The 25,254-nt window shown below is 37.6% G+C and overlaps 1 long non-coding RNA gene across 3 annotated transcripts in view; it reads left to right on the forward strand.

Annotated features, from left to right (window-relative positions):
* The window catches only part of LOC102158676, a 201,662-nt gene that overhangs the window by 155,183 nt on the left and 21,225 nt on the right, over nt 1-25,254 (forward strand). For all 3 annotated transcript variants that reach the window (XR_002345175.1, XR_002345174.1, XR_002345176.1), the window contains exons 3-5: nt 12,072-12,182; nt 15,935-16,160; nt 23,378-23,613. This is a non-coding gene — a long non-coding RNA (uncharacterized LOC102158676). The remainder of the gene's footprint in view (nt 1-12,071; nt 12,183-15,934; nt 16,161-23,377; nt 23,614-25,254) is intronic.

Here is a 25,254-nt window from a genome sequence, read left to right on the forward strand (position 1 = left end):
AAAGACAAATATTTCATGAATCCAGAGGTGCTTCTGGCCAGCATCTGGAGATGATCTTGGAATACAAATCTGTTATCCTTTTTCACCACAGGCTCAACTGTCAGAACATGTAATAAACATAACCAGCCAGAGGGCTGGAAGGAGGCAGAAAGTGGAGTTAACCACTATAGCAGGCAGCAGCAGAAATGAAGGTGGATTTGCCCATATTTTCCCCATACCTACTTTTTGGTTTTGTTTTGGCCACATCCATGGCATGCGGAAGTTTCAGGGCCAGGGATCGAACACAGCTGTGTGCCACAGCTGTGGCAACTCTGGGTCCTTAACCCATTGCCACACGGGAACTTGCCCCATATCTACTTTGTAGAGCTGTGCTGCATACCTTTTCCTAACAAATGTTTGAATGCTAGTTAGGGGCACTCCTACTGCTGATAGCTCTCTAACAACGTAAGTCTTCTTAAATTGTCATATTGAGACAAGTTTGTTTAGTAGAAGGGATATAGGCTATGATATCAGTTGGATCTGAGTTTGATTGTTTTTGCTACTTAAAGTCTATATTGACCTTAAAATTTCCTAGCCTTACTGAATACTACTTCCACATCAGTAAAATGGATTTGTCTGTAATGCGATAATGTAGGTACATTTACTAGCACAGAGTTTGGCATACTTAAAATACATGTTGCTGTAGTTATCATTTTTGAAACCATTCTCATGTTACAACTATACCTTCACCAGATGGTTAAATGAAATAGACAGAAAATACCAATTACTGGTGAGGATATAACAACTGGAGTTCTCATACCCTGCTGATTAGAGTGTACAATTAGTACAAAACTGTAGCATTGTCTACTAAGCTGAATATAGCTAATTACTCAGCAATTCCACTCCTAGGTATGCACCCAAAATACTGCTTACATATGTGTTCACCAAGAATATAAACCAGAATTTTCAAAGCAGAACTATTTATAGTAACAATACAACTGGAAAGTACTGAAATGCCCATCAATAGTATAGTATAGAGCTCAGAAAAGCTTTTCAGTAAAGATGGTAAATATTTAGACTCTGCAGGCCAAGAAGCAAAATTAACTTACAATTATATCATTTTTCTTTAGAATGACCCAGGAACATTGCAAAGCAACAGAGGGCTGCATAGGTCAAAGCATGCAACCTGCTATTGCTTTAAGTAGTTTAGGTTTCAACTAAACTGCCATCATAACATGAAAACAGCCACAAGTAATATGAAAAAGAATGAACGTGGAATGTTCCATTAAAGCGTTATTAATGAACACAAACTTAATTTTCATATAATTTTATATGCCAAGAAATATTATTCTTTTGATTTTTTAAGCATTCGAAAATGTATAAATAATCTTGCTGTACAGAAGAAATAGGATGTGGACCAAATTTGGATGTAGTTTGCCATTCCCTGGTAGAGCAGATAAGTCAATTATATGTTCCCACAGTAGAGTACTATACAGCAGAAATGGACAGCTACAAGTATACTACATGATGGTATTGATGCATCTCATGGACACAATATCTAGGGGAAGAAGCTAGCTGGAAAAAGCATAAGAATACATTTATATGAGTTACAAAGACAGGCAAATGAATCTATGATTCTGTAAGTCATCATAGTGGTAACTGTGGGATGGTTACTGTGACAGAAGTGTGGACAGCAGGGGAGTCTGGGGCGAATGGTAATGTCTATCTCTTCATTTAGTTTCCTCAGTTTGTAAAATTCAATAAGTTATATATATACTTCTGTGTACTTCTCCATATGTATGTTATCCTTTAAGAAACAGTGGAAAACCCCAACAAATTCTCTTCCTTGGTGTGGGCCTTCTCTACCTCATACCTAAACAATTCGGTTTCTAGGTGCTCCTCTCCACATTAGTTACCTTATTACTATTCCAGAGAATTGAGAACACTAATTTGTCCTTTGGTTTAGTGTAAAGAGTGGCTGAGCTATAGACTAGAACCTGGGTTTAGAAATGAAGAATTCAGCTAAATTCCACTGTGTACTCCTTGAGCTAAGAGGACAAAGCACTTAGTATTTCTGAATTTTCTTTTTTCATTGGGAAAATGGAAAAATAATTCCTTATTTATATGTTTGGCGTAAAGATTACTCTTGATAATGAGGAATTGCTCCACTAAGTGAATTATAACCACCTACAATATTTTTTCTTTATTTTTATTTTTTAATTGACATATAGGTGATTTATAATGTTGTATTAGTTTCTGGTGTAGAGCAAGGTAATGTTTTATATATATATATATTTATCATAATCTTTTTCATTATAGATTACTGTAAAATATTGAATATAGTTTGCTGTGCTATATAGTAGGTCCTTGTTGTTTATCTATTTTATATATAGTAATTTGGTATGCTAATCCAAAATTCCTAATTTATCCCTACTCTACTCCCTTTCCTCTTTGGTAACTGTAAGTTTGTTTTCTATGTTTACGAGTTGATTTGTTTTTTAAGTAGTTCCATTTGTATCGTCTTTTAGATTCCACATATAAGTTATATTATATGATTGTCTTTCTCTGGCTACTTATGATAATCTCTAGGTCCATCCATGTTACTACAAATACTATTCTTTCATTATTTTTTCATGACTGAGTAATATTCCATTGTATATATATACCACATCTTCTTTATCCATTCTTCTGTCAAAGGGCATGTAAGTTGATTCCATGTCTAGGCTATTGTAAATAGTGCTTCTAGTAACATTGGAAAGCGTGTTTTTTAGTTGGAATTTTCTCCTACTATATGCCTAGGGGTGAGATTGCTGGATCCTATGGTAGCTCTATTTTTAGTTTTTTATGTAACTTGCATACTATTCTCTATAGTGGCTGCACCAATTTATATTCCCTCCAACAGTGTAGGAGGGTTCCCTTTTCTCTAGCATTTATTGTTTGGAGGCTTTTTATCTTCCTCCATCCCTCCTCTCTCTCTTTCTTTCTTTTTTCTTTCTTTCTTTCTTTCTTTCTTTCTTTCTTTCTTTCTTTCTTTCTTTCTTTCTTTCTTTCTTTCTTTCTTTCTTTCTCTCTTTCTTTCTCTCTATCTCTCTTTCTCTCTTTCTCTCTTTCTTTCTTTCTTTCTTTCTTTCTTTCTTTCTTTCTTTCTTTCTTTCTTTCTTTCTTTCTTTCTTCTTCTTTTCTTCTTTTATTTCTTACTTTCTTTATTTTTGCTGCACACAGGGCATATGAAAGTTCCCAGACTAGGAATCAAACCCATGCCACAATAGCAACCCAAGCTACTGCAGTGACAATACCAGATTCTTGACCCACTGCACCACAAGAAAACCCCATGTGGGCTTTTTCATGATGGCCATTCTGATCAGTGTACACCTCATTGTAATTTCTATTTGCATTTCTGTCATAATTAGTGATGTTGAAGCATCTTTTAATTTGCATATTGACCATCTGTATGTCTTTGGCTACAGGATTGCTTTGGCTATTCTGGATCTTTTGTGATTCCATATACATTTTAAGATTATTTGTTCTATCCAGTCCTGTTTAGATCTTCTATTTTTTAAAAATTGGGTTATTTTTGTTTTTGTTATTGAGTTGTATGAGCTGTTTTTCTATTTTGGCAATTAAGCTCTTGTCAGCCTTATTGCTTGCAAATATTTTCTTGGATTTGGTACATTGCCTTTTTTTTCTGGCTTGATTATGCCCTTTCTATTTGTTTATTTTTACTTTTATTTCTATTGCCTTGGGAGAGACTGACCTAAGAAAACATTGCTATGATTTATGTCAGAGAATGTTTTTCCTATGTTCTCTTCTAGGAGTTTTATAGTGTCCTATCTTATGTTTAAGTCCTTAAGCCATTTTGAGTTTATTTTTGTGTGTGGTGTGAGGGAGTATTCTAACTTCATGCAGGTCTCCAGCTTTCCCAGTACCATTTGCTGAAGAGACTGTCATTTCTGCATTGTATATTCTTGCTTCCTTCGTCAAAGATTAATTTAGGTGTGTGGGTTTATTTCTGAGTTCTTTTGTCTGTTCCATCAATCTGTGTATCTGTTATTGTGACAATGCCACACTGTTTCATTTACTGTAGCTTTGTAGTATTGTCTGAAGTCTGGGAGGGTTATGCCTCCAAGTTTTTTCCTCAGGATTGCTTTGGCTATTCTGGATCTTTTGTGATTCCATATACATTTTAAGATTATTTGTTCTATCCAGTCCTGTGAAAAATATCATGGGTAATTTAATAGAAATTGCATTAAATATATGGATTTCTTTGGGTACTATGGTAATTTTAACAATTTTAATTCCTCCAATCCAAGAGCATGGGGTATCTTTCCATTGCTTTAAGTCATCTTCACCTTCCTTAGTCAATATTTTATAGTTCTCAGTATGTAAGTCTTTTGCCTCCTTGGTAATGTCTATTCCTAAGTATTTTATTTTTTGATGTGATATTAAAAGGAATATTTTTTAACTTTCCCTTTCTGATATTTCATTGTTAGTCTAAAGAAATGTAACTTATATCTATATGTTAATCTTGTATCTTGTAGTCTTGCTGAATTTGTTGATCAATTCTAGCAGTTTTTGTGTGGCATTTTTAGGGTTCTATATTTATAGTAGCATGTCATCTGCATATAGTGAAAATTTTACCTTTTCCTTTCTAATACCTTTTTTTAATTACTCAATGAATTTTATTACATTTATAGTTGTATAATTATCATCTCAACCAAATTTTATAGCATTTCCATCCCAAATCCTCAGTGCAATCCCCACCTCCCAACCCGCCTCATTTGGAAACTAAGTTTTTCAAAGTCTGTGACAGTATATCTGTTCTGCAAAGAAGTTCATTGTGTCCTTTTTTAAGATTCTACCTGAAAGTGATAGAGTACGATGCTGGTGTCTCACTGTCTGACTGACTTCACTTAGCATCCATGTTGCTACAAATGCCATTATTTCTTTCCTTTTGATGGCTGAGTAATATTCCATTGTTTATATGTACCACATCTTCTTCATCCACTCCTTTTAAATAGACATTTAGATTGTTTCCATGTCTTGGCTATTGTATAGAGTGCTGCAATGAACACTGAAGTACATGTATCTTTTCGAGTCATGTTTTTTTTCTGGATAGATGACCAGGAGTGGGATTTCTGGATCAAATGGTAGTTCTGTTTTTAGTTTTCTGAGGAATCTCCATACTGATTTCCATAGTGGTTGCACCAACTTACATTCCCACCAACAGTATAATAGGGTTCCCTTTTCTCTACACCTTCTCCAGCTTTGATGATGGCCATTCTGGGTGGAGTAAACTGGTACTTCATAGTGGTTTTGAGTTGCATTTTCCTAATAAATAATGATGTTAAACATCTTTTCATGTGTTTTTTGGCTATCTGTATGTCTTTGAAGAATTGTATGTTTAGATCTTCTGCCCATTTTTTGATGGGGTTGTTTGTTTTTTTGGTATTGAACAGTAGGAGGTGTTTATAAATTTTTGAGTTCACTCCCTTGTCAGTCATTTGCAAATATTTTCTCCCATTCTGTGGTTTGTCTTTACATTTTGTTTAAGGTTTCCTTTGCTGTGCATATACTTTTAAGTTTAATTAAGTCCCATTTGTTTATTTTTGTTTTCATTACTCTAAGAGGTGGATTTGAGAAGATATTGCTGTCATTTATGTCAGATAGTGTTTGGCCTATGTTTTCCTCTAAGCGTTTTATAGTATCTGGTCTTATATCCAGGTCTTTAATCCATTTTGAGTTTATTTTTGTGTACAGTGTTAGGGAGTGTTCTAATTTTATTCTTTGACATGTGGCTGTCCAGTTTTCCCAGCACCGCTTATTGAACAGGCTGTCTTTTCTTCATTGTACATTCATGCCTCCTTTGTCATAGATTAGTTGGCTGTAGGTGTGTGGGTTTAATTCTGGGCTTTCTATCCTGTTCCTCTGATCTATATTTCTATCTTTGTGCCAGTGCCATATGGTTTTGATGACTGTAGCTTTGTAGTATCGTCTGAAGTCAGGGAACCTGATTCCTCCAGCTCCATTTTTCTTTTTTAAGATGATTTTGGCTATTCTGGGTCTTTTGTGCTTCCAAACAAACTTTAAAATATTTTGTTGTAGTTCTGTGAAAAATGTCCTTGATAATTTGATAGAGATTGCATTGAATTTGTAGATTGCCTTGAATAGTATAGTCATTTTGATGATATTGATCCTTTCAATCGATGAGCATGGTATGTCTTTCCATCTGTTTGTGTCATCTTTGATTTCTTTCATCAGCATCTTACAGTTTTCAGAGTATGGGTTTTTGTCTCTTTAGAGAGGTTTATTCCTAAGAATTTCATACTTCTGGATGCAGTGGTAAATGGGATTATTTCCCTAATTTCTCTTTCTGATCTTTTGTTGTTAGTATATAGAAATGCAGTCAATTTCTGTGTATTAATTTTGTATCCTGAGACTTTGCCAAATTCATTGATGAGCTCTTAACCATTTTCTCATAGAGTCTTTAGGATTTTATAGGTATAGTATCATGTCATCTGCAAATAGTGATAGTTTTACTTCTTTCCAATTTGGATTCCTTTGATTTCTTTTTCTTCTCTTATTGCCATGGCTAGGCCTTCTAAAACTATATTGAATAGTAGTGGTGACAGTGGACATCCTAGTCTTGTTCCTGATCTCAGGTTCCCTCTATGCCCACTTTCTGAAGGGTTTTTATCAGAAATGGTGTTGGATTTTGTCAGAGGCTTTTTCTGCATCAATTGAGAAGATCATATGGTTTTTATTCTTCAGTTTGTTAATGTGGTGTATCACACTGATTGATTTGAGGATATTGAAGAACACTTGCATCCCTGGGATAAATCCCACTTGATCATGATGTACAATCCTTTTAATGCATTGTTGAAAGCAGTTTGCTAGTATTTTGTTGAGGATTTTTGCATCTATGTTCATCAGTGAAATTGGCTTGTAATTTTCTTTTTTTTGTGATATCTTTGTCTGGTTTTGGTATCAGGGTGATGGTAGCCTCATAAAATGAGTTTGGGACTATTTCTTCCTATGCAATTTTTTTGGAATAGTTTCAGAAGGATAGGTGTTAGCATGTCTCTAACCGTTTGATAGAATTCACCTGTGAAGCCATCTAGTCCTAGACTTTTGTTTGTTGGAAGTATTTAAATCACAGTTTTAATTTCATTACTTGTGATTGGTTCATTCATCTTTTTTATTTCGTCTTGGTTTAGTCTTGGAAGCTTGTACTTTTCTAAGAATTTTTCCATTTTTTTCTAGGTTTTCCATTTTACTAGCATATCATTGCATGTGGTAGTCTCTTATGATCCTTTACGTCTGTTGTAACTTCTTTTTCATTTCGAATTTTATTAATTTGAGTCCTCTCTCTTTTCTTCTTGATGAGTCTGGCTAAGAGTTTATCAATTTTGTTGATCTTTTCAAGAAACCAGCTTTTCGTTTTATTGATCTTTTCTATGGTTTTCTTCGTTTCTATTTCATTGACTTCTGCTCTAATCTTTATGATTTCTTTCCTTCTGCTAACTTTAGGTCTTGTCTGTTCCCTCTCTAGCTGCTTAAGATGTAAAGTTAGCTTGTTTATTTGAGCTTTTTCTTGTTTTCTGAGGTGGACGTGTATTGCTATAAACTTTCCTTGTTTAACAGCTTTTGCTGCATCCCGTAGGTTTTGGAGTGCCATTTCTTTGTTGTCATTTGCTTCTAGGTATTTTTCAATTTCGTCTTTGATTTCTTCAGTGATCCATTGGTTGTTTAGTAATATGGTGTTTAGTCTCCATGTGTTTGTGTTTTTTGCAGTTTTTTTTTTCTTGTTGTTGATTTCCAATTGCATAGGGTTGTGGTCAGAAAGATGCTTGATGTGATTTCAATTTTCTTAAAGTTACCGAGGTTGGATTTGTAGCCCAGAATGTGATCAATCCTAGAGAATGTTCTGTGTTCACTTGAGAAGAATGTATATTTTGCTGCTCTTGGATGGAATGTTCTATAAATATCAATTAAGTCCATCTGCTCTAATGCTTCATTCAGTGCCTGTGTTTCCTTTTTGATCTTTTGTCTGGATGATCTGTCCATTGCTGTAAGTGTGGTGTTAAATCTCCCACTATTATTGTGTTCTTGTCAATTTCTCCTTTTAAGGTTGTTAGCAGTTGCCTTATATATTGAGGTGATCATATGTTGGGTGCATATATATTTACAATTTTTATATCTTCTTCTAGGAATGATCCTTTGATCATTATGTAATGTCCTTCCTTGACTCTTAAAATATTCTTCATTTTAGTCTATTTTGTCTGATATGAGTATTTCTACTCCAGCTTTGTTTTGATTCCCGTTTGCATGAAATATTTTCTTCCATCCTCTAACTTTCAATTTGTATGTGTCCCTAGAAGTGAAGTGGGTCTCTTGAAGACAGCATATATATGGGTCTTGTTTTGTATCCTTTCAGCCAGCCTATGTCTTTTGGTTGAGGCATTTCATCCATTTACATTTAAGGTAATTATTGATATGTATTTTCTTATTGCCATTTTCTTAACTGTTTTGGATTTGCTTTTGTTGCTCTTTTTTCTTCCCTTCTCTTGTTCTTTCCTCTTGTGATTTGATGACTATCTTTAGTGTTGTATTTGTTTATTTTTGTGTATAAGTTTTAGATTTTTGGTTTTCAGTTACCCTGAAGTTTTGATATAGGAGTGTATATATATATGTATGTATATATATATATGATGGTTCTAAGTTGTTGATCTCTTAATTGCAAGTGCATCTCCAGTGTTCTGCATTTGTACCCTCCTCTTCTCATGATTTCTGATTTTGGTAGCATATTTGTGCATGTATGATTTCCTACCTTTACTGTATATATGCCTTTACTTGTGAGCCTTGTCATTTGTGGTATTTTTGTTTCTGGTTGTGTCCTTTTCTTTTCTGCCTAGAGAAGTTCCTTTAGCATTTGTTGTAAAGCTGGTTTAGTGTTGCTTAATTCTTTTAGCTTTTGCTTCTCTGCAAAACTTCTGATTTCTCCTTCAAATCTGAATGAGAGACTTGCTGGGTAAAGTAATCTTGGTTGGAGGCTTTTTCCTTTCATCATGTTAAATACATCATGCCACTCCTTTCTGGCTTGCAGTGTTTCTACTGAAAAATCTGCCAAAAACCTTATTGGTGTTCCTTTGTATATTATTTTCTTTTCCCTAGCTACTTTCAGTATTTTCTCTTTGTTTTAATTTTGGTCCGTTTTATTAATATGTGTCTTGGAGTGTTCTTCCTTGCATTTATTTTATATAGTCCTCATTGTGCTTCCTGGATTTAAGTGAGTGGTTCCCTTCCCATGTTAGTGAAGTTTTTGTCTATTATCTCTTCAAATATTTTTTTCTGTCCTTTTCTCTCTCTCTTCTCCTTCTGGTGTCCCTATGATATGGATATTGGTGCATTTAACGTTGTCCCAGAGTTCTCTTAGACTGTTTTCATTTCTTTTCAATCTTTTTTCTCTTTTCTCTTCTGCTTCAGTGATATTCACTAGTCTGTCCTCCACCTTGCTTATTTGTTCTTCTGTCTCCTGTATTCTGCTATTGGTTGCTTCTAACGAATTTTTTTTGTTTCAGTTATTGTATTTTGCATCTATGTTTGCTGAAGTTTTAAATCTTGTATTTCTTTTCTCAGTGTTTGTTGTAAATTATCAATCTTTGCCTCCCCAGTTTATTTCCAATGTCTTGCATCATCCTCAGCATCATCAGTCTAAAGTCTTCCCCCTGGCCGGCTATTAATCACTTAGCTGTTTTTCTGTTTTTTTTTTTTTTTCCTTGCTCCCTTATCTGAGTTGTAGTTCTCTGCCTTTTTATTATTATAGGTTTTTGGTGTGCTCTCCTTTTTGCAGGCAATAGAATTGTAGCCTCTCTTACTTCTGATGTCTTCCCCCCTTGTGACTGAAGTTGGGATGGGGGCTTGCTGTAGGCTTCTTGATGGGAGGGTCTGGTGCCTTCCCACTGGTAGGTGAGGCTGATTCCTATCCCTCTGTTGGGTGGGGCTTTCTCTCTGGGTGAGATTTGAGGCAGCTGTATACCAGGGGGTCTTTAGGCAGCCTGTTAACTGATGGGTGGGGCTGTGATCCCACTTGGATTATTGTTTGTCCTGGGGCTTCTCACTGATGGGTGGGGCCAGATTTTCCCAAATTGGCCACCTCTAGAAGAACACACTTTGGAGAATATTCCTGAGAGCTTTGCCTCCAATATCCTTCCCCTACAAGGAACCTCAGTCACCCCCTGTTTTCCCAGAAGATCTTCCAAGAAATGCAGTTAGGTCCAACCTAGATTCCTATGGAGCATCTGCTTTGCCCTGGGACCCAGTGCACATGATAGCATGTGTGTGCCTTTCAAGAATAGGATCTCTGTTTTCCCCAGTCCCATGGAGCTCCTGCATACAAGTCCTACTGGCCTTCAATGTCAGATACTCCTGGGGCTCTTTCTCCCAATGCTAGATCCCCAGGTGTGGGGACCTGATGTGGGGCTCAGAACTCTCACTCTTATAGGTGAGTCTCTGTGATACAGTTACTTTCTGGTCTCTGGGCTTCCCACCCAGCAGGTATGGGGCTTCTTATACCATGTAATTGCCCCTCCTACCTCTTGAAGTGTCCTCCTCTTTGTCTTCTGTAGTAGGATATCTTTTTGAAAGTCCATTTGGTTGAAGGTTGTTCAACATTTGGTTGTGATTTTATTGTTTTTATGAGAAAATGTGAACTCCAGTCCTTCTATTCTGCCATCTTAATCCTGTCCCCCAATCTGGATACCTTTTACTTCTTTTTTCTTTTCTGATTGCTGAGACTAGGACTTTTTAATATTATGTTGAATAGAATTTGTGAGAATGGGCATCCTTGTCTTGTTCCAGATTTTAGTGGGAAGGCTTTCAACTTTTCACTATTGAGTATTATGTTGGCTCTAGGTTTGTCATAAATAGCTTTTATTATGTTGAGATGTGTTCCCTCTATACCCACTTTGGTAAGAGTGTTTATCATGAATTGATATTGAATTTTATCAAATGCTTTTTCTGCATCTATTGAGATGACCATGTCATTTTTATCTTTTCTTTTGTTGATATGATGTATCACATCGATTGATTTGCATATGTTGAACCATCCTTGTTACCCTGGGAATGAATTCAGTTTGATCCTGATGTATGATCTTTTGTATGTGTTGTTGGATTTTGGTTTGCTATTTTGTTGAGAATTTTTGCACCTCTATTTATCAAAGATCTGTGATATTCTTTTTTTGGTATTGTCTTTATCTGGTGGCTTCATTAAATGACAGAGAATTTTTCCTCTCTTCAATTTTTGGAAGAATTTGAGAAGGACTGATATAAGTTCTTTGTATGTTTGGTAGAATTCCCTAGTGAAGCCATCTGGTCCTGGACTTTTTTTTGCAGGAAGTTTTTGTTTTGTTGTTGCTGTTGTTGTTGGTTTTTTTTTTCTTTTCTTTTTAGGGCAGCATCCATGTCACATGGAGATTCCCAGGCTAGGGGTTGAATCAGAGCTACAGCTGCCAGCCTACATCACAGCCAGAGAAATGCAGGATCTGAGCCACATCTGTGACCCATGCCACAGGTCCCAACAATGCCAGATCCTTAACCCACTGTGTGAGGCTAGGGATCTAACAGCAACCTTATGGTTCCTAGTCAGATTCATTTCCACTGTGCCATGATGCGAACTCCTGAAGGAAGTTTTTTAAATTACAGATTCTATTTCACTTCTTGTGATCTGTCCCTTCAAATTATCTATTTCTTCTTGATTCAATTTTGGTGGGCTGTATGTTTCTAAAAACTTGTCTGTTTCTTCTAGGTTTCCAATTTTTTTGGCATATAATTGTTCATAGTATTCTCTTGTTTATTTATTTATTTATTTGTATTTCTGTGGCATTGACTGCTAGTTCTTCTCTTTTTCATTTCTTATTTGGGTTATTTGGGTTCTCTCTTTTTTATTCTTGGTTGGTGAGCCTGGACAGAAGTTTGTTGGTTTTGTTTACTCTTTCAAAGAACCAGATATTGGTTTTATTGATTTTTTCTATTGGTTATTAAAGACTGTGGATTTCACCTTGTATAATCTCTCCATCTCGGATCCCTCATTTCAGGGGAAGGCAGTGATTGTGTCAAACAGCCGTATGGAGAGGTCTGCATAGGGAAGAACTGAAGTCTACCAAAACCCACAGGAATAATCTTGGATGTGGACACTCTATCCCCAGGTAGGTTTTGAAATGACTGAAACCCTGACTGTCAGCCTGACTGCAACCTCATGAAAGACCCTGAGCCACAACACTCCAGCAGGTGCTCCCAGATTCCTGATCCTCAGAAACTGTTTGATAATCAATGCCATTACAATACTGACAGTACCTGATGCATACAATATCAGCAATAAAATATCAGCTGCTTTTATAATTTGTCCTTTAAAAGCTGATGCTTCTAAATCTGTAAATCTCATTGCCAGGGTTGCCATTGCCAAACTGTGCTGTGGAATAGCCAATGTCAGTGGTTCAAGTATGGCAGTCTCTCTTCCTTTCCCTGGCTTCTATAAAGGCACAAGATTATTAAATGGGTTCTGGCTAAAGAGCATTGGCAAAGTGATTGGGAATCCCTATGGAAATCCTATCTCCCTCTAGCACACTTTCCTCAATGTATCTCTCCAGGCTCTGCCTTGCAAAGTTTCAGTGCTGCCTTCTGGTCTCTCTTGCACATTCTATTTTTCAGGACTCTTTCTTATTTTCTCAATCTTTTCAGACATGTTGATAACCCAGATTCACCTTCTTTGGGACATGGACTTCTTTTCTCCTTCGACTTTGGGCTCCATGGTTGCAGAATCTGCCACTGAATCAATTGATTTTTCTAGAAGCAGAAATTGAGATCAAATTTGGAGTGTAAGAACTTTATTGAGGATAATATCTTGGAAGGTAATAGAAAGAGAAGCAGGATCAGGCAGAGAAAGCCTCAGGTTGTTATGTAGATCTGACACCTGGAAAGGAAAGGTGGGAACTAGTAAGATTGTGTTGGGATAACCTGAGATCATGATTCAGGTTTGAAAAGTCACTGATCCAACAATGAGCTGCAGAGAGAAGATCCTGAAAGGTGTCCAAATTCAGGCTGAAATCAGCAGGCTCTAGTACCTTTACAATGCTCAGTCATGATTGAGGGCTCCCTGGGAAACTTGGGGTCTCATATGAAAAGTATAAATGGATTCTAAAGATGCTAACAGCTGGGGGCTGTCAGCTCACCGCTTTTCGTAGCTGAATGGCAGCTTCTTTCTTGAAGGGAAGTTTGAGTGTTGCATTTCTGTGACTGCTACAGCCATCTTCATTCCCATAGCCATGTCTGGGTTCTTGGATCCATGACCTTTGTCAAATGCCTGAGCTTCAAGCTTGCTTGGCAACAGGAATCTGACTTGCCCTGAATGGAGTGTCAATATGAAGAAAGAAGCTATTCTTTGAAGTGAGATAGAAGTAATTATCTTTAGGGGAACCTTATGGGATCCGGGGGGGTTGGGGTGTTGTTAGTAATCAATCATCATGTTTTCACTGAGCATATACTTTGTACATGTAATGTGTATCATGTTTGCTGTTGGAAACTTACAACTATAGAATCATGAAATTATATGGGACTTGAGTGCCCAGCTAGGTATCCCTCCCATAAGCAAGAATCTCTTGTATAATAACCCTTATTGTTTCAGTATCTTCTTACATACCTCCAGTGATGGCAAGCTTATCCCTTTAGTCATCCTTTTGGTTGTTGAATAGCTCTACTTGATAAAGTCTTCCCTCTTAGGTGAAACGCAAAATATTCCCAGCACCTTTAATTTTTGAAGCCATTTTAATAAGACTTTTGCTGTCTCATTTATGAATCCTTTGAAAACTTGAAATACAGTTGTCTTTGTTCTTAAAATACTGTTAGAGAGAGGAGGCTATTAGAGTCTCTGATTCACTAGCTGTAAAACCATGGGGTCTGACTACTCCTGATCACCAGTCTCTTTATGACCTAGAAGTCTGTGAAGCCATGAAAACTTCATGGAACAATTCTGAAATAAAAGAGAAATCCATATAAATTAAAAGACAATGCACCCTCACTCTGAAGTGTTTGTTGTATATTTCCTCTGGAGCACAGTGGGACTCAGGAATCGTGGGACCATCTGCTGAGCTATTGCCCACTTATGCTGAAATAAAACAGGCTCTTTCTAATTAGAAGCATGTTCCTCAAGATGAAACAATACACGCTCTTCAACATTTCTCCACCATTAACAATTCCTGATGCTGACTGGACATGTTAATACAGCCCCCCTCTCCATCAGGAAAACAAATAAAACTGGCAGGATGGTTCACAGCATGAGAAAGAATTCTTTATAGTTACCCTCAACCAGCACTCATTAATGCACTACCTACTCACTATACACTGGTCTCCATGATAGGTTCTGTCTCATATATTGTTTTATTTAATATTCACAAGGACATTATGAGGCAGATTTTAGGAACTCCACATTCTCAATGAGAAGCCTCAGAGTAATCAAGTGACTTGTTCAAGGTTGCTAAGTGAATGAACTAGGACCTTTTGACTTGAAGTCCAGTGCTCTGTCTACTCTAACACTACGAGGAAAAATATATTTTTTTTAATTTTTTTTTTTTGCTTTTTAGGGCTACACCCATGGCATATGTGGGTTCCCAGGCTAGGGGTCTAATTGGAACTACAGCTGCCAGCCTACACCACAGCCATAGCTTTTCCAGTATATCAGGCTCACTCAGACTTGAGGGAAGTTGAGGAAGAAGCAAAGAATGCCCCTGGGGTTTCAAAAAACAATAGAGGGCACAGGGACATTAATAGGATGGAGTGGTCAGAAAAGGGGTGTGAAAGGGCTGGAGAAAGTGAGTTTGATTCTTGACATGTTTTTTCATTCAAGTTAAGACCCATTTCTCCCTTATGGTTTAGTTCACAGATAATTCAATTCTCTGTGGTAATATATCGAGGAAAATTATTTTACTGGCAATGTACTTAGCCATTTGAGAGAAAAGCACGCCCTCCTCTTTCTGCTATGTTGGAGACTGACCCTGTGGCCAGCTGTTCCTATATGCCCTCTTAGGCCAGCCAAGAACAGCCGCTAACTTTCAGTCCTCAGCTACATGACAGCCGTCCGAGTCCAAGGCCCACAGCTCTGGAATTCACTGTCAGAGCAAATATAAATAAATCCAAACCTCCATCTACCATGGCCTGGCATATGCTTTGGGGGGAGGGAAAGTGGGGTGGGAAGCCCTACTCACAGCTCCATCTAAAAAAAAGACTGTTTCTTAAGTCTCCCCAAGTGCCATTCCATCCAGAAATCTGGGACCTCCACGGGAGTGTAAATCTGTAACAGCAGTCATTTTAAGACTCTCAGGCAATCAAAACCATCCTTCTAATATGCAAGGGGCACCGGCTGTATCAGTCAACATCCCAGCTAGAAAAAGATGACATTCTCAAACTGGATGATTTGAGGATAGTTTTAAGAAAGGGTTTTTCACCAGATATAGTCATGGATTAGAGTAACACGGGATGTAAAGTACCCTGCAACTGGTAAGAAGAGGAAGTGGTTCTAGGCTTATGCTAGAAGGTTAAGCAGTTGGTGGGGGCAGGGGCGGGGGGGAGATGGTTACCAGAACCCAGAGAGGATCATCTTAGGAGCAGGACCCTGAAAAGACCTGTGGTTCTCAAGCTGGGGACACAGCCAGCCTGAGGTGATCTGTCGTGGAGAGAGTCTAGAGAGTGAACACCCAGTCTCACTTTCCTTCTGTATTTTAATCTCTTGCCTCCTTTTAGCTGAATCCAAGAAATCTATCGATCATGGGAGCCTGTTGATGGGTTCATAGAGGCCAGTATCCAGGAGCACAGAGCCATTGGATAATGATTAGGAAGATCCACCTGGAGGGTACTTGGCACTGTCCACTACTTTTGCCCTTCAGCCTCTCCTCTTCTCTCTGTCCAGGTGAAAGATTTCTGTCCTCAAAATAGATTACACAATGTTCCATCAGATACTGTAACATCCCCTGAGGATTTTCATGCCTTTATAATCTCATCTGAAGACTAAAAGAACCCTAGCCACTACCAAGTTCTTTATGAAAAGTCGTGGGTAGAAATGAAGGATGGATTTAAAAAAATAATTAAATAAAACACGAAGATGTAAGCTCAGCTTCTACATAATGGATCATGAGGTATGTAGATAATTATAGCTGCCTTCTACTGCCATTTGTATTTCTATTACTCACTGCCAGTTCCTCAGCCAGATGACATTCTTTACCTATTGAAATAACCCCAATATTTATTTTTATGAGATCCCAGGCCTTGAAAATCCTGTTTTTTGTTTTTTTCTTCTTAACCATTTTTAAAAATTGAAATATTGTTATAGTGTTGTGTTCATTTCAGGTGTATAGCAAAGTGATTCAGTTATATATAAATATACATTTAATTCTTTTTCAGATTATTTTCCATTATAAATTATTATAAAATATTGGATATAGTTCCCTCTCCTATAGTTCTTGTTTTTTATTTATTTTATATATAGTAGTGTGTATATGTTAAACCCAAATTCTCAGTTAATCCTCCCCTTTTCCCTTTGGTAACCGTAAATTTGTTTTCTGTATCTGTGAGTCTATTTCTGTTTTGTATATACCACGTACCATTTTTTTAGATTCCACGTATAAGTGATGTCACATGATATTTGTCTTTCTCTGTCTGATATTCACTGAATATGATAATCTCTAGGTCCATCCATGTTACTGTAAATGGCATTATTTCATACTTTTTTATGGCTAAGTAATATTCCATTGAAAGTATATACTGCATCTTTTTTTATCCGTTCTTCTGTTGATGGACATTTAGGTTGCTTTCATGTATTGGCTATTATAAATAGTGCTACTATAAACATTGGGGTGCATGCATCTTTTTGAATTAGAGTTTTCCCCACATATATGCCCAGGAGTGGGATTACTGGATTATATGATAACTCTTGAAAAATCCTGTTTTGGTTTGCCCTGGTTTTCCATTGAAGAGGACTGTTGGAGAACAAGAGGTGCTCCAATGAATCCCCTAGGTTATAGAGACAGTTGTGTTCACCAAAATTGTGAGGTAGCCTCTCAATTTTCCTCTGATAATTGGAATCAGATATCCTTACTGGGACAATGGCATCTTCCTTTGCCTATTGGCTCAGCCACATGAGAAGCCCAGAAAATATGGGAGAGTAACATACTTGGCATCTTGTTCAACAGTAATAGAACTTATTCTCTGGTGAAATTATTTCTCCTTTGGGACAGTAGTAACCCTTGGGATAATGGGTTCCAAACCCATTGAACCCAAGATAATGATTTGGCTAGCAAAAACTTCTCCATAGAATGTTGCCGCCCACCTTGTGCCAAAAGTAAGCCTTTATTAGGCCATTCCATCATTCCATCAAGCCAATGGTGTGTATGAATATTGGAGCACATGGTAAGACTAGGGAATTCTGAGGACTGGAACCACTATCATTATCTCCTTTGTTATAAAATGTTTTCACTAATCAAAAGCAAAGTTAGTAGTATATTGTAGCAGTAGATTTCTTTGCTAATCCCTGGTTACCTAGAACAATGCATGGTACATAAAAAGTACTCAAAAGCATTTCTTTTTTTTTGTCTTTTCTAGGGCCACACCCATGGTGTATGGAGGTTCCTAGGTTAGGGGTCTAATTGGAGCTGTTGCTGCCGGCCTACACCAGAGCCATAGCAACGCAGGGTCTGAGCTGTGTCTGCAACCTACACCACAGCTCATGGCAACGCCGGATCCTTAACCCACTGAGCAAGGCCAGGGATCAAACCCACAATCTCATGGTTCCTAGTCGGATTCATTAACCACTGAGCCACGATGGGAACTCCCCGAAAACATTTCTTAAATGCAGACTAAGAAAGGAATAAATTGACCAAGAATGAAATGAATGAAATAAAGGAAACACACATACATAAGGAGAGAGCAAGGGGAGAAATGAGAAGCTCTGAGAAAGACTGGCCCAAGAGATAGAAAAAATGGAATAAATAGATGGAGAAGAGTGCTGACAAAGTGAAGCAGGAGAATGGAAAGCAGGGAATGGCCAAGACGGTCACATGCTGCCAAGATGTTGCATAAGATGAAGGCAAGAAATGCACAGTGGAATTGGCGACTAGGTCAGAGAGGGAATGAAGAGCCAGAAACTGATGGATTTAAATGAGGAAATGGAGCCAGAGAGTGTTGACAACTCTTTTAAGAAAATTGGGTGAAAAAAAAAATTAAAGACACGGAAAATTCAAGAGGAAGTTTTAATTTTTCTTTATTTCTTTTTTTTTGTTGTTGTTGACCCTAGTATTTAAAAAATATTTCTTTTGGATGAAAGAGATAGCTTCAGGGTTACAGGCTGCTGGAGGAAGAGGAATTTATATCTCAAAGAGGAAATGATTGATGGAGCAAGATTTTAGAGAAGATTTAACCAGACGTTGGAGAAAATGGTTGTATCCTTATTTTAACAGCAGCTGGAAGTCCCCTTATAGTCACCTGTATTTTAGAAAGACCTGGCTCAAGATTCACCCTGTCTTTTCCTTTCCATGGATTTCTATGTCCAGTTTCTATCAGCTGTTGCAGCTCAGGATGCATCCTGGCTGGAGTGGGGAGAAAGGCAATTGAGGGAGAGTTTGGTGAGAAGGATCTGAAATCCGTTTGCATCTGGGAACTGACTCACACATTTAGCATCTTCCTCACACCCAGCTTCTTGTGCTCAAGGTCTTTACTTTCCTATGGAGTCCTTTTTATTTTTTTCCTCTGAATCAGAGTGGGTTTAGAAATATAAACACAGGAACCATGAGAAACTTGTTTATGTGGGAAAGAAAAGATGTCGCTGCATTTTTTTTTTTTTTCTTTTTTGGCCACCCATGACATATGGAGTTCCTGGGCTAGGGATTAGATCTCAGCTATAGTTGTGTCCATGCTGCAACTGCAGCAATGCCGGATCCTTATCCCACTGTGCCAGGCTGGGGATCACGCTTGTGTCCTGGTGTTGTAGGGATGCCTCTGATCCCCTTGCACATAGCAGGAATTCCCCATTGAAATTTTAGTGGAGCATCTAGGTAGTAGTTGTAGCAGAGAAAGAGTAAGAGGGTTTCATTTGGACTAAATGCTTTACTTCTTTCCTTTCTTTTTTTCTTGTTTCTTTATTAAACTTTTTTCTTTTCTTTTTTGGCTCTAAGGTGGAAATTCAGAGATCAGAAAAGTCACGTTCTCTGTGTTCAAGGAATTGTTGGTATAGTCAGCTAGAGATGTGAAAAATATGGACCAAAAACCAAAGACCAAGACCACCTGGAGTAGAAGCAAGTTTGCATGGGTTCTGCCCTCTCCAGGCCCAAGAACTGAGGATCCCAAGACAAATTAAAAGGGAAAGCTTCCCTTGGGAAAGGAAATTTGAGCATGAATAGTGTGAAGGGGCTGATTCTTCTGCAGCAGCCGTAATGTGAGAAAAAGAATGCGTACATATATATAACTGGATCACTTTGCTTTATGGCAGAAATTGACAGAACCTTGTAAATCAACTATAATAAACATTTTTGAAAAAAAGATTGGGAGAAAGAAAAATGCAGAATCGAGAAGTGCTATTTGCTCCTTCATTCAACATTTATAGGGCCCTACTGTGGGCCAAGCAATCGGTAAATCAACGTGCAGCAGCATTGTAGGAGTAATATTTTCAGTTGTGCAAACTCAGAAAATCATAGCATCTGGCCCACTGATCCCTGGCCAGCCTGGGATCCTTAGGTCTTTAGAGGGGCAAGAAGGTAGTATAGGGTGGATGCATGTGGATTTTATTTTTTCGCTGGTTTTTTTTAAAATGTCTCAAAAATTTTATTTAAAAAGAATCTGGAATGGTCATCACAACAGAATGGCAGAATTAAAAAAACATCATAGCTGTAATTGTTTTATTTTGTAACTGTAATTTGCTGTCATTTTATAGATTTGCCAGTCCATGGATTATTTTAAATATTTAAACCTGAGGATTAGTGACTGAGGCCTCAGGGTTTCTGGTTCTTTTCTTGATCTGGATGCTGTTTACATGGATGTTATTACATTGTGAAAATTCTCTTATGACTTGTGGACATGTCTGATGTCTTATATATCAATTAAAAGTTTATTTTGAGAGAGAAAGAGAAAATGATGGAGAATATGAAGATGTAAGAAGTATCCATAAGCATATTCTCAAAATATATTTCAAAATATATGTAGTATGACAAGACAGTAAAATCTTAGTAAAATCTTTTTAAAAGTTTAAACTTGAACTACAGGTATCTCAGAATGACCAAGTATGGAGTGAAGGGTGAAAATTGCTATTGCCAAACTTACACAGGGCCATTCCTCTGTGGTTATACTGAAATATTTTCATTTCCCCAAGAAGTCAAACTCGGGGTGTATGCCACACATTGTATTCCTACCATGTCTCCTTCCTCTACTAGTTAATTCTATTAAGTTCTTTAGGACTTGGTGTAGGTAGCATGTTATCAGGCCGAGTCTGGGTTAAGTTCCTCTTCTAGATTCCCACACCATCTTGCACTTTGCCTATCAAAACCTTTGATCACTCACACCGCACTGGTGCTCTCTTTCCATTGGTGTCCCCCACAAGACTGCGAGACCTTCTAGCATTGTAGCATCTGTAATTCATCCCTGAGCTCCAGCATCCAGCATGATCTACCACCTAACATGATGTCCTGCTCACAGGAGGTCTTTTACTAGCCTTCATTTAATGAAGTTACTTACAGCTAGAGGAAGATCAAGAGTGCCTCATTAGGACTAAAACCTTTATTTCTGCCATTTCCATTTCTTCTACTCTTTTTCTTTCAGCTTCTGTAGAAGAATCAGTCACCTTACTCAATGGATGCTCAAACTTCCTTTCCCAGAACAGACTTCTCCTTGAATTTTGTCATGGGACTCTCAGTTCTCAGAGCCCAGGGATCACACAAGTTATCCTGCAAAATCTCTTCCACTCCAGGGAAATAGCCTGACCTACTGCATGGGGCAGTGGAAAGAGCACCAGCCAGGGTGTCCCAGAGGGGATTCAGGCATGTCTGATGCGTCTCTTATAAAGAGACCTGACTGCTAGCAACTCATTTTGTGGCCTGTATATGTTACTTACCCTCTCTTAGTCCCACCTCTGTAAAATAAGGGGTAAGAAGGGATTGGGGCTAGGTGGGAAGCAGCATAGTGTAGTGAAACAAACAGGAAAACTGTGGAATCAGACAAATCTGGGACAATAGGACATTATCCCAGCTATGCTGCATGTCCTCTTCGTCATGTGACTTCCCTGAGTCTCAAAAGCACTTCCTGTGTAAAGAGGGAATGATGCAAATACAGAATAGCATATTATTTATTTATTTGGTGAATTGTTCTAGAGACATTTTAGAGAATTCCATGACTTCTCTCACTTCTCTTTCCACATTTGACTGACCTTTATTATTCATCAGTTCATAAGATGACTCCTTTTAGGGGTGAATTTTCATATGTTATTTAATATTTTTTTAAAATATTGGGGTATAGTTTACTTATGAATTTGTGTCAGTTTCAGTGTACAGCGATGTGAATCAGTTATACATATACATATATCCATTCCTTTTCAGATTCTTTCTCATATAGGTTATCACACAGTATTGAGTAGATTTCCTTGTGCTATATTTAATCTTTTAAAAAGATAATCCCACTATGATTATTACATTGTGATATATGCAATAATGTAATAATCTTTCACCACTTAACCTTCTGGTTTTATATCCTAGATTTTTTAAAAAAACTGAGTTTAAAGTTTCCCAACTCTTATCGCCAAAAAAATAAAAAAGAATGATGATACCTGGCTCTCCAAGCCATTGTGGGGATTCACGGGCACGTGTTCAAGTGCCTGTCATATGGTAGATACTGAATAGATCACATTCTACTTCTCTACCTTATGGGATCACCTGGTTTTTTGTTTTCATAGTCTAGGTTTATATCGCCACACAGTCAATTTCAGTCAACACTCTGACTCTCCTCACATAGTTATTCAAGTACTTCATTCCTTTTCCCTTTCCTCTTTCATTCATTTGGAAAAAAAATTCTATCTATTTATGCAGTATTTTGAGCTCAATCATTCATTTAGAAAAATTCTACTTCTGCTTAGTGTTGGCTTAGTGCTCCTAGACTGGTGGTCCTTACCATATTTGGTTTCAAGAACCCATTACAATCTTGAGAAACATTGAGGCAGGAACCCAAACCACTTTTGTCTATGTGGAATATATCTAATGATATTAGAAATTAAAACTGAGAAATTATAAAGAATATTTATTATTTTTAAAAAATAACAAGTTCATTACATTTTTAAATGAAAATAACCCATGCCACAGCAGTGACCCAAGTCACAGCAATGACAGTGCTGGATTCTTAACCCACTGTACCACAAGGGAATGCCTGCAATATTTTGTGTTGTTGAGTTTTGAAGAAAATCCAGATATGTGATTGGGTACAGGGTTGATTTTCATAACCTTTTCAGGTAGATATGGTTTTTTTTTTTTTTGATACTACACCAAAACTTAACAAGTGGTAATTACTTAAAGTGTAGATGCAATGAGAAGTTTGAAACCATACAAATGAGCTTTTCATATTCTACTACTTGAAATCCATTGGTCTGCTTTTTTAATGGATTGCTTTGCCCATGCGTAATTGTGTAACATTGTACACTGGTCATATGGAAAATATCAATTCTCTAAATGATGCAGATCTTCAAATTGTTGACTTATTTCATTACACAACATCAAAAAAAATCACATTCCTTTTGATCACCACCAAGCTCATCAGAAAATCTGTGAGTATTAGGAAATGTTGTCAAGTTCATGATGGCAGACACAAGTTTTCCAAAATTTAAATCTTTGCTTGAAAGCTTGCATTCAATCATTTGCAACAAATGCCATGGGTTGTTTTCTTTGAAGTAGTAGGATTTTTTGGTTTATTTTTGAGAAAGTGTATGACATATTCCCAATTCTAAATAACCATAGTTTGTCTGTCAGTCACTGTTACAAATAGTGAAAATATATTTCACTGCTTCATCAAGAAGACTTTGAAGTGAAATTGACTTTTATCTTTATTTTTGTTTTTTAACCCTGAATGTGTGGTGTTAAATAATACAACTACTAATAATTTGGTATTTGTCTTGACTCCTGCTAATAAGTATCAGCAGTTTATTCATCACTGCTTTTGCACCATCAGTTAACATGGTGTCAGCACAGCGAAAAAAACAATTATTTCTTTCTACATTTATGGAAATAATTTTTATTTCACAGACTCCCTGAAAGAATCCTGAGTCTTCCCAAGGTCCATGGACCATATTTTTGGAGTCATTGCTAATATTTTTGTTTGTTTGTTTTAAAAGGTGAGTCCTTCTCAGCTGTGGACCAGACATCAAGCATCACTGGAGGGCAATTCTCACTTTTCTTTGACAACGATCACGTTTCCTTTTCCAGATGACATCTGCCTAGTATGTAATTGGTGACCACATCCAAGTAAACATGTGGAAAATGAGAGCAAGTGGGTGTGTGAGCTCGAAGGGAATGGCTTATTTGGGGGATGATGGAAGGGCGCAAATCTGGAAGGAGTTCAGTTCTATGAGTATGTATTTCTAGTCTTCAAAAGATTACCACATACATGCTGTCATACAATTTATAATGTGCCTGAGAAAATTAGCTCAATGTAGAGAAGGGACATGGGTTTTGCACTCACCCTGCTTTAGTTCCAATACCAGATCAGATGCTACTGTCTATGTGGTCGCTTCCATGTTACTTTACCTTGCTAAGCCTTAATTATCCCATCTGAGAAATGATGGTGCAATGCTCAGAGTATTTTGATGCTAGGCATTTAAAGAATGGGACATTGGGTGGATGTTCCCATAGGTCATGTAGATCCCCCTTCAGGAATGGACTTCCCCAGCTGCAGGGAGTGCTACTGAAGATGGCCCTCGGTGTCAATCTTTGTTGAAAGAAGAAAATTGATTTGCTCCCTGTTCCCCCTTCTCTCAAGGGGCAAACTGTTTCCAATGACTGGTCAGTGGTCTGGCCAACTCCTCCCAATCTGGTCTAGCTCTAAAAGGCCATCTCTGCCCCAGAACTCTTCATGGGGTCAGTTGATGATACTTGTTAGGAGTGTGTCAGAGCTCAACATCTCACTCTGCCCAACCCTGTCTTTCCTCTCCCCTCCCACATATGTCAACCCCAAAGTCCTCCTGAATAAAATGTTATATACCAAGTTTCAATCTAGAGCCTGGTTTCTGGTAAACTCCACTTGAGGCAGGTACTTTACTTTATTACTATTATAATAATTATTAAAAACCCTCTACTCCTTCCTATGATGGGTGGGCCCTGGTATACTCAGTACCTTGATGGTTCCAAGAGGGTTTTTAGGTTAATACAGGAAAGGAGTGAACTAAACTCCATATTTAGGAGGGTGTTGGTATAGTTTATGGTTAGGAAGAAATTGAGTTGTAGTCAGAGAAGAGGAAGACTAGGGGAGAGGAGGACAAGAACATCCTACTCTGGAACAAGAGTAAGAATAAGAGGCTTGGGAGTTCAGATATGTTTAATGAGGACTTCTATATCGTAAGGTTTCTGGAACCACCATGCTTGAGTACTGTTCCCACCTCTGCTGCTTCCTTATTCTATCACTGAGCAAGTTTTTATTTTATTTATAATTTATTTATTTTTTTAAATGGCTGTGCCTGAGGTGTATGGAATTTCCTAGGCTAGGGGTCAAATCAGAGCTACAACTTCAGACCTACACCACAGCCATGGCAACACCAGATCCGAGCCGTCTCTGAGACCTTCGCCGCAGCTTGTGGCAACACTGGATCCTTAACCCACTGATGGAGCCAGAGATCAAACCCACATCCTCATGGAACATTATGTCGGTTCTTAACCTACTGAGCCACTACAGGAACCCCAGAGGAAGTTATTTTACACATTTATGTCTCATTTTCCTTATCCATAAAACAGGAATAGTTAGAGCATCTACTTCAAAGTGTTGTTCTGAAGATTAAATGACTTCATTAAAAGCAAGAAGATTAAAAAAACCTTATTTTTCCATATAGTTGCCACCATCCAATGGGAAGTCAGAGGAGCATCCATAAATTATAATAATAAAGTTTTATGATGTGGATGTACATGACTGTAGTTGTTTCATAGAACACAGCATTCCTCAGGCCACGTGCAAGGAAGAATGAAGTCTTTGCAGAAGAAGTGACATCTGAGAGATTGCAGA

The sequence above is a fragment of the Sus scrofa genome, chromosome 6 (genome assembly GCF_000003025.6).
Source record: "Sus scrofa isolate TJ Tabasco breed Duroc chromosome 6, Sscrofa11.1, whole genome shotgun sequence".
NCBI classification, from domain to species: domain Eukaryota; kingdom Metazoa; phylum Chordata; class Mammalia; order Artiodactyla; family Suidae; genus Sus; species Sus scrofa.